The sequence below is a fragment of the Cricetulus griseus genome, chromosome 2 (genome assembly GCF_003668045.3).
Source record: "Cricetulus griseus strain 17A/GY chromosome 2, alternate assembly CriGri-PICRH-1.0, whole genome shotgun sequence".
NCBI lineage: Eukaryota > Metazoa > Chordata > Mammalia > Rodentia > Cricetidae > Cricetulus > Cricetulus griseus.
The window spans coordinates 320,602,215-320,614,464 of record NC_048595.1 but is presented as its reverse complement, the minus strand read 5'-3'; positions in this window follow the sequence as shown (position 1 = coordinate 320,614,464).

Sequence of the window (12,250 nt, the reverse complement as noted above, 5' to 3'; positions counted from 1 at the left end):
GCCCATCAAATCATTAACCTGGTTTTTACTGATATCATAGGCCATGCAAGAAAAGAAGTTGGTCTAGCTCACAGTTTTGCTGCCTGAAAACCAAAAACCAATAGACCCCAAGCATGCATTTGACTTCTATGAGGGTCACATGGAAGATAGTGTGTCAAAGGAAGAAACCAAGGAGAGAGAGAGAAAAGCACATAGTGAAATAGGAAGCTCTCTAATTTGCTGTATCCGGGCATACACTTTATGATCTCATTTAACCTTCAGGGATGAGGAAAGGGATTTGAGGGGACACAGACATTGAGTCCATATCATACTGGTTTCCCATAAACCAGGACCTCGGGAAAATTACAAAATGAATGCTTTCTGGCAAATGTAAGCATGGGGCAAGAGGAATAGATAAAGACACAAAGGAAGTAACTGGATGGAAAAGAAGAAACTTGGAGGACTCATGCTATCTGTTTTATAAGGTGAAAATTAAGGGCTCTGGCATTGGTGAAAGAACAGACAAGGTAGAAAGGCCAGCACAGGTTCGGGAAAGAGCCAAGGAACTCAGTGGAGAAAAGACATTTTTTTCAGCAGCTAGTGCTTGACCTCAGCAAGTGAACTTCTATGTGCACAAAATCAAAGCTATTTTCTGGATAAAAAATGAACCTGGCTCATGTCTGTAATTTTAATTCTTATAAGACAAAGGCTGAAGGATTGAAGCTGGCCTGGCAAACATAAGAAGACCTCACCTCAAAAAGCAAAACAAAACCCATGATAGTACAAAAAACCCTAGGAACAGACTTGACATCCTTAACAAGGGTTAAGTCAATATGAATCTCAGAGATACACATAAAGTGAACAACTGGAAAGGATCTAGAAGAAGACTGGGAAAATGTCTGTAATTTGGCAATGAGCTTTTAGCTACAACACTCAGAGCATGACCAGGGAAGGAATGAAACTGATGAGTAGGTCTTCATTAAAAGTTTTCCTTAAGTCTGCATTATGAAGGACACTGTTAGGAAATGTGAAGGCAAGCCATTAATGGAAGGAAAACATTTGCAGACTATGTACCTGTATAAAGAGTTATATCGAAAACATATGAAGAGCACTTGAAGCTCAGCTCTAAGAAACAAAAGAACTCAATTTAAAAGTAAACAAGAGATGGGAGCAAAGTACTCACCAAAACAGACACACAGAAGCTCAGCAAGAAAGTGGAAATTCAAAGAAGATAGCAAGGCATACCTACTAGAGTGGCTATAAAGAAAAGCAATATCAATAGTAATTGGTGATGATCCAGAACAAATAACTTGTATTCAATCCTGCAGAAATGCAAGGCAGTAGTAATGTTGGAAAGCAGTTAGACAGGTTATTGTAGCATTAAATATGCTCTGACCATAGAACGGCAATGCCTCTTAACTAAGTATCCATCCAACATATTTTAAAAATTCGCCCAAATGGATGTTTATGTTTCATTCATAATGACCCAAAACTAAAAATAACCAAAATGCATTTCAATTGGTGGATGGTTAAACTGTGGCACAGTGGAATATTATTTAGTAACAGATGAGATTAAGTGAGTAAACGAAGAAGCAAGAAAGAGATATAAGTCATGAACATACATGCATGCTTACCAACATATGGTTAAATGAAAGAAGTCAATCATAAAGGGATTGATTGATACTCAATGACCCCAATTATATGACATTCTTAAAGGGGGAAAGTGCAGAGACAATTAACTGAGGAGTGCTTGCTAAGAGCTCAGTGTATGAGGGGACGTAACTAAAGATACTGTGGGTGTAGTCAATAGCTTATATATGACAGTGGTATATGAATGTGCTCTGCCTGTATCTAAAGTAATAGATATTCACACACAAGAACAAATTGTAACATATGCAATTTGTAGAAATCATGTAGGAGACCAAGGGGTCCTGGGGTAGCATTCAGTGAGTAATGGGACACTGTGTTATTTGTGTATACAGCACTGCCAATGAAAGGAGTGGTAGATAAAGGATCAAAACTAAGCAATTCTGGAAGTGATTAAAAGACCTGTATGCAACATTGTAGTCTAGTTGATAAAGTCCTTCCTAGTGAAGGTACATTTTAACAATTCTGACACCATTAAAATAGTACCCCAGATGGCAGTTACTGGAAGCCATCTTTCTCATTAATACTGACAGTTGCAAATAGAAAAGGAAGAGGGTACAATGAGTACAATATGTGATGCATTTCACTTGGCTGTGTCAGAATAACCTCATGTTTAAATTAGTATAGAGACATGACTACACGTAAAAGCATCTATGGGGATGTAAGTACACTAGCCTACGTGTTGTATCTAATACACACACACACACACACACACACACACACACACACACACACACACACACACACACACAGTTTATAATGTATTATGGTATAGAACTTTGTAACCTCCTACCTAGTGAATGAACCTATATCATGTAATGCACATGTAACTTGGACTGAGAAACAAAACTGAAATAATATTATTATTAGCTTTAATAATATATGGTGTTTCTCTTGCTTACGTGTTCTAAATATTTTAGATCACATTTTTTCCTTTTGTGGTAAATTATGTATAATATAAAATCCTTTCACCTTAACATTTTGAAGGTGTAGAAATGTAGTGATTAAACTGTTTGAGGCAATCATTTGGCAGTATGTAGTCAACAAGTGAGTATATTTGCTCCAGTGTGATATCTTCATTTCTAGATGTCTACTACAGAAAGCTGGAAAATGTGGGTAGAGAAATACATAGTGGTGTTCACCACAGTCATGTGTTGAGTAACACAAGTGTGGAAAACCTTTAACTGCCCTTCGGTGGGGAAATAGATAATCAGTTGTCTTGTGTACAAATTGAACTAGTATATAGAAACTTAACTTTTTATTTTAAAAGATGTTTATTGTTATTATTTTGTGTAATGTGTGTGAAGGGGATCAAGTACCTCAGGGTGATTAGGGAGGTGAAAGGGCATTGTGTTGCTCCTCTCCTTCCACCTTTACATAGGTTTTAGGGACTGAACTCAGATTGTTAGACTGCACAAGTGCCTTCACCTGATGAGCCACCTGGGCAGCCCCAAATATTTTAATCTATTAAATTAGAAAGGCTATATCTCAAAAATGATAGTCAAGTTAGCAAAAGCTGGCAATTCTTATATGAATTAAAAATCCCAAATATAAGCCAAAGTACTTTGTGAATATTTACCATATACATAGTTTTAGTAAAATCCATGGGAATGACATATTGAGTTCTCAAGAAGTCTAAGCAGAGGTAGGACTCTCTCTAAAATCAATATTTATCAAAACTTGATAAAGAAAACATTTTTAATTATAATGTCCACTTAACCTTGACTTTGTTTGCTATGTTTTCTACATACTTTCTTTAACTTTTTAAACTTTGAGCATTTGTCTTCTTTTACTATATATATATATAGAGAGAGAGAGAGTAAATATATATATATATATATTTGGTTTTTCGAGCAGAGTTTGTCTGTGTAGCTTTGGAGCCTATCCTGGCACTCGCTCTGGAGAGCGAGCTGGCCTCAAACTCACAGAGATCCCCCCTGCTTCTGCCTCCCGAGTGCTGGGATTAAAGGCACTCACCATCAATGCCCGGCTTAAATATTTTTTTTAAAGATTTTATTTATTTATTATGTATACAGTGTTCTGCCTGCATGCATGCCTGCATGCCAGAAGAAAGTGCCAGATCTCATTACAAATGGTTGTGAGCCACCATGTGGTTGCTGGGATTTGAACTCAGGACCTCTGGAAGAACAGTCAGTGCTCTTAACTGCTAAACCACCTCTCCAGCCCCGCATTTGTCTTCTTAATTAACATCTTCAGGTTTAGCATAATTACTGAAACTATACAAAGTCTAACTCTTCTAGCTTGAGGATCAGCATACAGGAAGCACGCCTGTGAGACTGGAGAATGAATGCTCAGGGGTAAACCGCGATTTACTGCTTTGCTTCTTTCTGCTCTTGGAATATGACAATGCATGGAGGCTAGGTCCTTTTTAGTGATTTGTTTTCTCTTTGATACTTCTGTCTTGACAAAGACTTCTCTAGCTGTCCCTTCAAGTCGTCACATTCCTCTCCTCTACCATAAACAAACATTATGTACCCAGTCACTTAGCAAATCCATCAGTTTAGTCTCTAAAGGGCATTGTACAGGGAGACTTGAGTGATTTGTCAGCTATTATATAACGAGAGAGAGAGAGAGAGAGAGAGAGAGAGAGAGAGAGAGAGAGGAATTTTGCTCTAGCATCTAGGATGTTCAACAGGGAGGAACAGAGAAGAGTAAACTAGTTATTTGATGAGGGTTACCTCCTGGTAATAAGAAGTAAGAGGGAGGCTGCTGAAATGTTAGCAACAGATACCAAGTCATACTGCAAAATTTTTATGTCTAAAACAACAAAAGCCCTGAAATCCAGGCAACATATTCAAAAACCACACAAAAATGGGGCATTAAAAAGAAGAATGCACCCACTAATTTAACCATGGCCATAGAATTTGGAGTTAAAAGACTACATTTCCCAGGTTCCTTTTCAGCTTAGTGTGGCCATGTGATCAAGTTTCAATCAAATAAGCATGCATGAAAGTGCTGGATAAGATGAAACCCAACCATTAATATTGAGGGAAATTAAGGAACATTAATTGTTAATTCATGTTTGTTTTGCATTTGCTGTTGGTGATGGTGGTGCTGGCATAACTGGATGCTGGCATGTAGAAGACTGCAGATAGATTCATGTCTATTGCCATGCACAAAACTTAAGTCCAAATGGATCAAAGACCTCAACATAAATCTAGCCACACTGAACCTCTTAGAAGAGAAAGTGGGAGATACCCTTGAACAAATTGGTACAGGAGATTGCTTCCTGAACATAATACCAGGAGCACAGACATTGACATCAACAATTAATAAATGGGACCTCCTGAAACTGAGAAGCTTCTGTAAGGCAAAAGACACAGTCAACAAGACAAAGCTGCAGCCCACACAATGGGAAAAGTTATTCACCAACCTCACAACTGACAGAGGGCTGATTTCCAAAATATAGAATAAACTCAAGAAGTTAGTCACCAAAACACCAAATAATCCAGTGAAAAAGTGGGGTACAGAACTAAATAGAGAATTCTTAATAGAGGAATCTAAAATGGTTGAAAGACACATAAGAAAGTGCTCAACATCCTTAGCCATCAAGGAAATGCAAATCAAAACAAATGAGATGCCATCTTGCTCCTGTCAGAATGGCTAAAATAAAAAACACCAATGACAGTTTATGCTGGAGAGGATGTGGAGAAAGGGGAACACTCCTCCACTGCTGGTGGGAGTACAAACTCGTACAGCCACTTTGGAAATCAGTATGGCAGGTCCTCAGGAAAATGGGAATCAGTCTACCACAAGATCCAGCAATTCCACTCTTAGGAATATAATCAAAGGATACACAGTCATACAACAAGGACATCTATTCCACTATGTTCATAGCAGCATTATTTGTAATAGCCAGAAACTGGAAGCAACCTAGATGCCCCTCGACTGAAAAATGGATGGAGGAAATGTGGTACATTTACACAATGGAGTACTACTCAGTGGAACAAAACAATAGAATCTTGAAATTCACAGGCAAATGGATGGAACTAGAAGACACCATCCCGAATGAGGTAACCCAGTCACAAAAGAACAAATATTGTATGTACTCACTCATATATGGATATTAGACATAGAGCAAAAGACTACCAGCCTACAATCCTCACCACCAGAGAAGTTAGGAAGCAAGGAGGCCCCTAAGAGAGACATAATCATCCCTCCAGAGAAGGGGAAAGGGACAAGATCTCCTGAGCAAATTAGGAGCCTGGGGGGAGGGAAGAGGGAAGACATGAGGAAGAAGGAAGATTGAGTCTGCAGAAAAACACAGGAGAGCAAGAAAAGAGGTACAGCAATAGAGGGAGCCATTATAGGTATAAAGAGAAATCTGGCACCAGGGAAATGTCAGGAGATCTTCAAGGTTGGACCCCAACTAAGAATCTAAGAGTGGAGAGGATACCTTAAATAGCCTTCCTCTATAATGAGGTTGATGACTACCTTATATGCCATCCTAGTGCCTTCATCCAGTAGCTGATGGAAGCAGAAGCAGACACCACAGCTAAACACTGAGCTGAACTCCTGAAACCCAGTTGTAGAGTGAGGAGTGATGAGCAAAGGGGTCAAGACCAGGCTGGGGAAGCCCACAGAAACAGCTGATCTGAACAAGGGGAGATCATGGACCCCAGACTGATAGTTGGGAAACCAGCATAGGACCGACCCAGATCCCTTGAATGTGGGTGTCAGTTAGGAAGACCTGGCAGTCTTTGGGGCCTCTGATAGTGGATCAGTATTTATCCCTAGTATACAAATGGGCTTTGGGAGCCCATTCCACATAGAGGGATACTCTCTCAGCCTAGACACATGGGGAGTGTCTAGGCCCTGCTCCAAATGGTATGACAAACTTTGAAGATTCCCCCCCCCATGGAAGGCCTCACCCTCCCTGGGGAGAAGAAAGGGGATGTGATAGAGGGTTAGTGGGGGGCAGGAGAAAAGGGGAAGGGAGGGAGAGAGAACTGGGATTGACATGTAAAACAAGATTGCTTCTAATTTAAATTTTAAAAAATTGTATAAAAAAGAAAAAAGGGAAAAAAAATGAAACCCAACCTTAAAGAATGGATAGAGCCCCTTTGTTACATTATTCCTGGCAGGGAAGATACCAGGCTAGCAGGAACCAGAACAGTTCTATTAGACCACAAATGAAGGGTGATGATTAGACAGCAAAATCTTAGGGATCCAACTGCTAAATGAAACAGAAGGCCCACTCTAGCATATCAAGCCACTGTTCCCTGTGGATCTTAGTTCCAAAAGCCAAGCTTGTACATTAAGCTATACATTGCCTAGATTAGGTACACTTTTATGTTATGAGAGAGAAATACATAAAGGCAGATGGCACATGAAAACAGGTAAGAAAAGAACAGTGGCCTGTGACTTTAGTGACAGAGTCACATTAACTCAATTCCTTTATTTCCTTGCATTTCACGTTGAGGCTCTTGTCTGCCATCCTTGTAGACCAGTGAGAACATATCTTCCATGGCCATGTAATTTTTCCCTTTCAATAATAATAACACCGGAAAACTGCTTTTAATTTTACTCTCCTCCCACTCAATCTTAGTGTTTATATTTTTGACTATTTTATTTTTTATCTGTGGGGTGTTTTGTCCATGTGTCTGTGTGCCCAGTGTTCATGTAGTGCCCAAGGCGGCCAGAAGAAGGCAATGGATCCCTTTGGAACTGGAGTTACAGATGATTGTGACTTGTCATGTGGGTGCTGGGAATCAAACCCAGATCCTCTGGAAGAGCATTCAGTACTCTGAAACTGTGAGCCATCTCCCCAGGCCCACTTACCATGCTTTACCTGATATTGTGATGGGCTTTTAGTTATTTTGATGTTTTGTTTTGCTTCTGTAACATGTAACCATTTTCTGTGTCTTTCTGAGTGTGAGGAGGGATTTCTTAATTTCTGGCTTGCAAAGTCTGTGATCCGTCATTGAATCGCATTTTCCATTTTCACATTAATCAAAAGATAATGATACTCTTTTTTATTTGCTAATGGTCCCAGATGGTCTCCGCCAGTTGGCTGAGCTAAACTAGTGGAGAATAATATCCTGTTAGAAACTCACTAGTGCCCTCAGAAGGCAAACAGCCAAAAGGTGAGTACCAGTAAGAACAGCGGTAACAGCCATGGGTGATGTCTGTGTCCTATCCAGCCCAAATTCTGCTGACTGATGGGCACCTTGCTCTTCTCTGAGGCTAAGGAGGAAAAATACTTGCCAAATGTACCAGGGTTCAGGCAACAGATTCATTAAGTATGTGAAGCCTTCCAGAGCATTCTTTCAAGCTGATCCCTCCCTCTAAACTATTTTCAGGCCAAGAGCTATGCTCATTTTGCAAACGCATTAAAAGAAATGCTCAGAAGTTTGAGACAAGCATCGGGCTTAAAAGCTGTTGCCTTTCCCTTGGTTGTGATAGTGTTTAATATAAAAGTATGTGTCTCTATAGCTTTGATTGGAATAACTCCAACACTGATCACGTTATTATTGTAGAGAAACCACCAGCGATGTGCATGCAACTTCTTTACCAAAGGGTATCATCCTCTAGGGACAAGAACAAGAGTTCTGAGATGAGGGATCTGAGCAGGGAGGAGTCTGTGCTTGGGCTCATACTGTATAATCCTTCTTCGTTTCATTCTGGAGCAGCTCAAGCTGTGAAAAATCAAGTCTATCCTGTCCTCAGGACACATCGCATTGTTTGCTGAATGATATTCTCTTTTCTTTTTCTGATTCTTTCATTATTTTTTGCTTACCCTCCACCCTGCCGCGCCCCAAAGCATGCAGTAGTGTTCTGTAACTTAGCATAGAATCCCATCACCATTTTTGTTTTCTTTTTCAATCTTGATGGTTTTTATATAAGAAAACTCACCTCCTCATGCCAGACTTGAGCTGTCAGTGTCCTTTGAACATTTCTGTTTCCACTGCAGAGATGAAGACAAATGCTGTGGTGAAAATATTTTTCTTCTGGGGCTAGCAAAATTTACCCAGGCAGCTATGAGCTGAAACAATGTTTTGAAAAGGAAAACAACATTCAAGAGCTCAAGGATTCTTGAGACTTAATTCTCTCTTAGTCAAGGGGAACATTTCATAAGCAAAACACGTGCCTAATGTTGAGTTCATCAATTCACGGACTTTGTCACCTCCATCCTGATGAAGGATGGGAGCACACATGTATTTGTAGTTGTACACAGAACATTGTGTGCCCAGTGTAAGACTGAAAGGCCTCTCTGTGGGTTAGGAAGAAGGACACACTTGCAGTAAAGCCAATAATGTAGAGAATACTGGAGGCTCTGAAATAGTCTGGCGACTTTAAAATCGATGGGAATTTACTACGTGCTTTGAGCCATGCTCATCTCTGCAGAGGAAAGCACACAATCCTTTGACTATGAGGGAAGTAAGCGGGAAACACGACAACACTTTATAAATAGAGGAGTCAAAGAGTCAAAGACCAGGACGCCCAGACTGCATTGTCTTCACCCAAGTTACTTTTCTTGAATTAGACCTGGACTGGTGCCATTGATCTGCTTTGAGCATTTTCTAAGCATGAACATGAATAAAATTCACTCAAGTATGTAGTAGTATGTGAAGTTGTTTGAAAAAATAAAATAGCTATTCTTAATAAAACAATTTAAACACCAAAAAGATAATCAACAATGAAATGTGGTATGCAGGGATATAAATGAAGTACCAAAGGTTGAAAGAAAGTGGGAAATCTCCAGGAAAACTACCCAGAGGAATAAGATTTACTCTGTGCCCTGAAAAAGATGTAAGTTGCTAACACAAATATTCAGTACAGAAGTCAAGTTCATATCATTGGTCACCAGGGACAAGTAGAGCAAAAAAACATGGGATACCATCAAATCCCAGTGAGAAGGGACAATAGCAGAACCCCATACATCACTAATGTTGGCACAATGAAGGGAAGGGAATTTTTTATACACAGTTAATGGAAATGTGAATTCGAAAGCTACTGTGGAAAACACTAGAGATTCCTCAAAAACTAAAAATAGATCTACTGTATGATCCAGCTATCTAGATTCTGGATGTATATTCAAAGGAAACTAATTAGCATACAAAAGAAAATTTAAGTATAGTGTATATATGTGTTTTATTATATATAAATATATATTTCACATGTATGTATTATTTATGTGAGGTCTCTCTCTAAATATATATCTGTGAAATATATATATGTACATATATATTTATATATAAAACACACAAACATAATGGAATATTACTCAGCCATAAGTCAGGTGAAATCCTGCCATTTTTATCAAAGTAGAGTTCCAGCACATTAGGTTGGCTGAAATAATCCAGACACACAAAGTCAGGTCATACCTGTTCTTTTATTCTCACTGTGACAGCCAGAAAATGTCTATTTGATTGCACCATAGTGAATAAAAGCAGATGGGAGTGGTAGGGGATGAAATGTATTAATTGCTTTTCTCATTAATGTGATAAAACACTTCATGGAAGCAACTTAGGGAAGGAAGGACTTATCTTGGCTCACAGTTTGAGGGACACAGTCAGGCATGGAGAAAGTGGGCAGCTCCACGGCAATGGGTATGTGGAGCATCTGTTTATTTTATAATGCCAATTACCAGGTAGAGATCTTGGTCCAGAATGTCTTCCCAGCCCCATTTCCTGAAGGATTTAGTCTTCCACACATGATTAGCTATTAGGGACCAACTATTAAGATACATAAACCCATGGACCAGGAGTTGATTCAAAGCTTAAGAGTGGGATTTTTTTCTTCATGAACTCTGTAAAACCTAGAAATATTGGTGGGATAAAAATAATTTATCTTGAACAGGGTATGATGGATTATGCCTTTAATCCTAGAACTTGGGAGGAAGAAGCAGATCTCTGAGTTCGAATCCAGCCCTGTCTACAGAATGAGTCCCAGGACAGCCAGGGTTACATAGAGAAACCCTGCCATGAAGAAACAAACAAAACAAAAGAATGATTTCTCTTTATATTTCCCTTATATCCATGATTACCAGAATGACCTGAGCACTTACTTAAAACACCAAATCTAAAGCCACAATCTTGCACAACCTGATTTGGTAGTTTTGCTTCATATCTGGGAATCTGTATTTTAAACCTGAGGTTTGGGAAATACTACCTCAAGTGTGTTTGAAATGCTACATGTTCTCCCTCCCCCAGAATCCATGATCCATCTCCAGTTCCCCTGTGTTCCTTCTCCAGGCAAGCACACAGTCTCTTCATTCTTCCAAACACTGTTCTAGGCAGTCACCACTATTCTCCCTGAGTCCCCACATGAGAGACAACAAAACTAATCTATTAACCCAATGCAATGTATGTGTATGAATCAGATGGTCCTATTCCTGAGACTTCGACCTGTTCATGGGAGGCATGGTTTGTCATCCCATAGCTACACATGTGCAGGCCATTGAGCTGCTTGTCCTGATCAATTGGCCCTCTGTCCTCTAACTAAAGATGTGAGGCCTCCAAACCCCACAACTAACAGAGTTTAAGATATGGCTTCTTTAAAGCTGAAGAAGTTTCATAATGTGATCATCTGTAAAGGGATGATTTTGATAGATCTGAATCCTTCCAGAAACTTGTATGGATGCATACAGTTTGCTTATTAGCTACCTAGGTGGTCTTCAAGTGTAAGGCAGCAAGTAGCTGATACTCTACTGAGTATAGCCTAATAAATCTTCTACAGTGATTATGTTCACGAGGGTGGTACTGCCTTTCTAGCGATCTTATACATTGGTTACAGCTCTGCTTTGGGGTCAGTCAGCCAGCTAGACTTATATTCCAGGCCTATTGAACCACTTTGCACCCTGGGGGCACATCTCTTACATTTTTTTTTTTCTGTCCTTGTCTTGCTTCTGCAAAGTGGGGATTGAGATATCATGTAACATGATTTTTTTAGTTTGGAATGAAGACAGAGCACCTAGAATTGGCCCCCTTGAACCTGTGGAAAGTCTTTCATTGCTCCTGATGAAAAAAACAACTTTATCTGAAAGTAAACTATCTTGTTATGTGTGTCTGTACATGACTTCTTACTTGGGCTATTTGTGTTTTGCTGTGTTGCCTATCTGAAGGTTTGGATTAAACTGTAGAATTGTCCCTATTTCTTCATGTGCAAACATGACCGTGATGTCTCCTTTTACCTACATACTATTTGAAAGCTTTCCATGGAGGTTTATCTTGATTTTGGAAATTTTGTTGAAATGCCTATTAGTATGCAAAAGATTTTTATCTAGTAAAAAAAATAGAAAGCACAATGTAAATTTCATCATATATCAAGAAAACCAAATTGGTAGTGTGGATTCTCTACCTTAAAAAATCATTTCATGACTCAAAGATTGAATCCACTTCCTCTAATAAATGTGCTTGATAACTTTTTTATAGCATTTTACAGTTTGTAATGTTCTGTTCATCGGTGTGATTATTGGCTGAAAAGCCAAGCTTTCTCTCTTAATTCCATTGCAACTGTAACTATAATGGGTAGTGAGTGGGGAATCCACTCCGATCTTGATTTTGTTGCCAGCACTGAAAACTGTGCCAGGTGCCCCCAAAGAGTGCTTGATGAATTCACAAGTTCCAGGGACATAGCCAGTACTCTGGCCAGATGCCCT